Below are 5683 nucleotides of genomic sequence, written 5' to 3'. Positions count from 1 at the left end.
TCACCCTCTCTCTTTCTCTCTTATTCTGTAATATTTTTGCCCTAAAAGTACTTTGTGACATACTTGATAAAAATTTTTGTGCTGTGTAATTATTATCATTTCAAATCATAGTCATCATGGCTTTCTGTAATTTAATAACTAATTGAAAACATAAATTCATTATAATATACCAGTGAATAATTTCTAAATACTTGATAATATTTATTAAATAAATGAATATATATATATTTCGATGTATTCCCTTTGAATGATTATTTTGTGTTATAATGTATAATTAAACAAATGATGGTTATAATTAGAAAACATTTAATTTTCATCACAAGTGTATGAGAGCTGAAATGTAATAAATCATTGTGTGTTATGTGTCATGAAACACGAATGAGATAATCTATTGACTAAAAAATCAACTCTTCATTATCTTCTTACATCTTTATATTTCATGAGTTCACGAATGAATGGGAATGGAATATTACAGTACAATAAATTTGAGATTATTCTTTTTTCTAAATCTATTCTAAATTGATTATGTGAGCCCTTTGGAACATGCTAGGCCAGGGGTGGTGATCCTGAGGGTGCGGGCACAGTAGCCCCACTTTTTGAAACACTGTAAAGTGCCCTTTATACGCAAGAAAAATGCCCCCTCAAGAATGTGTACTGTGCCCCTTTCACCTGAGGACGACCCGTTTTACATGCTACCAAGTGCCAATTTTTACCAAAATGCCCACCTCACGAACGTGTTCTATGCCCCTTTCAACTGAAAAGGACCCGTTTTGTGTTAACGAGTGCCCCTTTGCCCTCTGATAGGTGCCTGTTCTTCATATCAGATAAGTTGTCCTTAAAAACCGCTCTTTTTCGTGCCCGATGAGTACCCGGTTTCTTTATCGTTCTGCTTCCTTATGCAAGTGCATCCTTTAATCGCATAATCCCTTTCAAATTATGATTTGTCCATTTGGCTACTTTTTTTACAATGAAATTTACTTTAATATGCCCTTATTTACTTATTACCTTATTAAATGCCACTTTTCTAAAAATGTTCCGTCTGTTAATGTTCTGATGGCTTTCCTTTTCCTTTGGAACAAGTGTTCCTATTATGTATATGATTCTGGAAAACACATTTTAAATCGATCAATTTCACATAAGAGACCTTACTATTGCCAAAAAAAATGCCGAGAGTAGGACAATACTTTGGCAATTCCCATAAAGAAATAGCATCATTGGTAAAAAAAATATATATTCTCATTTTTATATGTTACTACTTTTATGTTGAACCTCGCTCCACCGCCCCTAAGTTTTTATGTTAGATTTAGGGTTTTAGGTTAGTATAGGATGTAGTGTTAAATACAGGGTTAGCGTTGGTAATTGCATTAATGTGTGGAATTTGCAACGGAGAAATTGTCGCCGGAGCGAATGTCATGGAACCGGTATAAACAGACACTTGCGTTTCTTGAACAATCAACATAAAAGAAGTTTTCAGATCTGTCAACCTAGCAGACAACATTTTAAAAAGGCGCTCATGGTGTTTAAATGTTTGTATGGTTGTAGTGATACGGTGTATTACCGTAGACCACTTCCGCGAAGAATAGTTATACACGATTGAATGAAAAGATGTAGTATACTATTGACCATAAAATAACAAAGGCGAACTCACATTTTGGTATGGAGTGGCAAGAATGTTTTACCACAGAAATTTGTCTGCAATCGGATTTTAATTTTCTTTGAACCACCCATTTTGCCAAAACAAAGTATGAAATATTATCAAGACAAAATTCCTTGCAATAATTATAGCTTTTTATCCAAGAATAAAACATGTTAATTCAGACATGATAATTATGTTGAAGATGATGATGATGATGATAGTAGTAGTAACGGTAGTAAAGATAACTACTTTTCACGAAGGTTAGTACAATCAGCTATATAGACAAGGGTGGTGGAGCGAAGATCAAAGTGGGGGTGCGCAAATGCAGAAAATCCGAAAAAGAAGCACCTTTTCTTCCGAAAAAAAAGAAAAAAAAGTATCTACCCCACTCACATGATTAATGAGACTAAAGGCAAGTGTGATTATTCTTACAAGCTGTTGGAAATAAATCTGAATTTAAGTCAAACAAGCGTTTTCTTTCATAAGTAGTAACATCCAAAAACGAGAATGTTGTTTTCTTGTTTCATAACCAATGATGCTGTCCCTTCTTACGAATTTGCCAAAGTATTGCAAACGCTGGCCTTCCTGTCAACATTTTTTTTTTGCAAAGGCTGTGAGGTCCAGGGATGCCCAGAACATGGGGGGCGCTTATTCTGGGTTAAAAGGTGCACTGATGAGAGAAAGGGCACTTAGTAACACTTAAAACGGGTCCTCCTCAGGTAAAATGGGCACAGAATACGTTCGTGAGGAATTGCTTTTTGTTAAAATCGGCACTAATATGAGAAAGGGCACTTGGTAACACTTAAAACGGGTCCTCCTCAGGTAAAATGGGCACAGTACACGTTCTTATGAGGGAATTTTTTGCGTTACAACGGCACAGTTTTCATTCCTTCAAAAAGTGGGGCACTGTGCCCCCTTCCCCCAGGATCGTCGCCCCTGGTTAGAGGCTGATCTTTTAATGTTTTTGTTTTCCCTCTCTCAGACGAAAGTCTCTTCACGCCAAGTATGTAAACCGAATATCCCTGCATGCGTCTATGTTCTCTCACAGGGAAGGAGAAGCAAATTAATAAAAGCAGAGTAGAATTCTAGGTTAAAGATCATCGAAGAATAATACACAGTCCATTTACACTCGATTGAAATGAACTCCTATAGATATGCCCGAGAAAAACTGTTCTCAAATTCGAATCGCCATCCTTTTTAAGAGAGCTTAATCGAGCAAAGCACACTTGAGCTTCTTTATATCCTTTCTATCATGTAAATTGATTTACCCAAAACTTTGAATATTGGACTTTTGCCTTACTTTTTTGAAGGTAAAGTCGATGCGCAATATTAATAAAGATATATATATATATATTTGTAGCCAAAGTTGGTATAATAAAGGGTTACATTTTCATTGTGTGTAACAAAATGATGGATTTTTCTTTATTTTCAAAAGATGTGCAAAACTATACGCTCATCAGATGCCATCAAAAATATACATTTTTCATCAAGAATTACTTAATACATATTTAATACATCAAGGGTATTCAAAATTGACTAAACTAAAAGATTGGAATTAAATCAGCAGATTGAATTAAAAAAATCATGTAATAGATTGTTCTTTTCATAATCTATTTCATATTCATTTCTCATTTTTGTGTAAAAATCATGTTATTTCATCATATTATTTAAGGTACGATTGACGATGATTATCTCAAGTTACATCAAATGAACATGCCAGTCATTCAGTCACAAGAAAAACCTTTTTAGAATGTTTACAGTTGCTGAAAAATATCAAGGGTTTTCGCATCCACAACGCACGATCGATTCAAGAATATTGACAAATGACCTTCGTGATGATGAACAACCAACCAGTCTTCCTCGAAAATCGGTTACTAAAAACAGCAGTTTCGTTCTGGACTCTGGAAAAGCGATTATTTAGCAATTTTTCGTAGGAAGAAGCTGCTGTTCATTTTCACCATAATTATTTAAAAAGATCTACTGGCTGTTCATTGTCATTTGATGGGCATTTTCGATACATCTTCTGTTGTCTTGAATCAACCGTACGTCATAGCCCCCTCCCCCCAAAAAAAAAAAAATAAAAATCCGTCATATCTATTCAGCAGCGTAAACATTCCTAATCTATTCTCTGCCGGTTTTTTTTTATCAATAATACTAAAATCTTATGTTCATCTATCCTAGAAGGGCAATCAGTGAATTTCCTTTGTCTAATCAGGGAAGTTTGGAGAATATTTGACTGGCGTGAGCGATGAGATCTCGTTACAAGATTTTTCATACAAGTTGATTGATATTTCCTTTTAATGAAGCAGTCATTTCCTCTAATCCTAACTTACACACTCTTAAAGAGCATCAGTCATATTGACTAGATGATTAGTAGTCATGCAGCTGATGGGTGCAACTGATTATGTGTAGTCACATTTCTGAAGTATATTCTATTCACAAATAACGGTTTTCTAGTAAAATACGACTAGAAAATAGCCAAATATGAATAGAATAACAGTTGCACCCAGTTGACCCGATTAACTAGTCATTTTGACTGATTTGTTTTGAGAGTGAACGTGGTTTCATTTTGAGGCCCCCCCCCCCTGCCTCGAAATTTTTCGTGAATTTTTTGGACCGCGCCGCTCGCTGTCTTTGTACCTTTAAGTCTCGCGCAACTTTTGAACCCTAAATTTGTCATAAGCGGGCTTGAAAGTGGGCAACATTATGGACTTTTATTGACAACAGTCCTTTGATTTTATGGTATTTATGATTGAAATAATGTCCCCGATGATTTTTTTTTTCGAAAAGCACTAGAAATGAAAAAAAAAATACATAAGATTTTTCATTAAGAATAAGTTACATGATAAATCGATTTTTTTCTACCAGATTTTTTTTCAATTATAGTTGTTAAACATGTCACAAGGAATATTTTCACAAAAAATTAGCTTTGTAGGAGCTTTATTTAGTGAACAGAAGCAAACAATGTGACTGTGTGAATAAATTAGCATAATAAATTCATATAAAACATGATTATATAAATTTCGTGTGATTTACCTAAGAAATAGTGTATATGTCAATCTCTACCTTCGTTTATGGCTATAATAACACGAGTGCCTATCGTGAAACAGTTACACATGTTACACCTAAATATATATTCACAGTCAAATTTCTTTATTGTTTGTCTTATAGAAGCACAAAAATAACACAAGGTCACATTTTTACTATACAGATGTCATGCAGAAAAAAATATGTCATAATAACTTGAATCATAGCAAATTTCAGTGCAAACCAATTTAAGACATTTTCACATTTTTAACAGATACAATTATATTGTTTCGCCATCATTTTCCGGTATAAATATGATTAAAGACATCACCGGGTTTTTAAGAATACTTAAAGCAAAATTTCAACTTTTGTATCATGTACTTTAAAAGGGAACATGGTATACCTCATCATCTACTCGAATTCAATTATTAGAAATCTATGGGGTACTACTTTCTTTAGAAATGAAGAATGGACAAAGATGATTATTTACTGAATCATTTCAATTCATTATAAGATTAAAGCCTAAGTATTACTAACATTAATATATTTACAAATATACAATATATAGGATGTGAAGACTCCGACAGCACATCTTGTAGCGAGAGCTCCATATACAAAGAAGACAAAAAAAAGGAAAACAGTGAAAAACAACGACGACAAAAACAAGGCAACTATGTCACATGAAACAGTTAATAAATCGTAAATAAAAAAATCCCACACTGAAACAAAGCAAACACCTCAGTATCGGGAACGGAAATTTTTCATTTGTTTAAATTATTTATAGATTATACATTTCTGATGTCATCAGATACTCTGTTCTACTTTCCGGACCTATAAAACGAATATTATATTCATAAATGCACAGCTCTTTTCTTGGCAAAAGTACGAATGAAGAAGAGCGTGTATTTTATCTGTAAAAGGGTCTGTAAATCTTGATTTGTGTCAAACATCTTAGCAAAATCGGTGAATCGCTGGTAGGTATTTTAAAGTGAGCAGCTTAAGGTCTGATCCCACTGACCG

The sequence above is a fragment of the Lytechinus variegatus genome, chromosome 12 (assembly GCF_018143015.1).
Source record: "Lytechinus variegatus isolate NC3 chromosome 12, Lvar_3.0, whole genome shotgun sequence".
NCBI lineage: Eukaryota > Metazoa > Echinodermata > Echinoidea > Temnopleuroida > Toxopneustidae > Lytechinus > Lytechinus variegatus.
The sequence above is the reverse complement of the archived record's forward strand: the minus strand, read 5'-3'. Positions refer to the sequence as shown.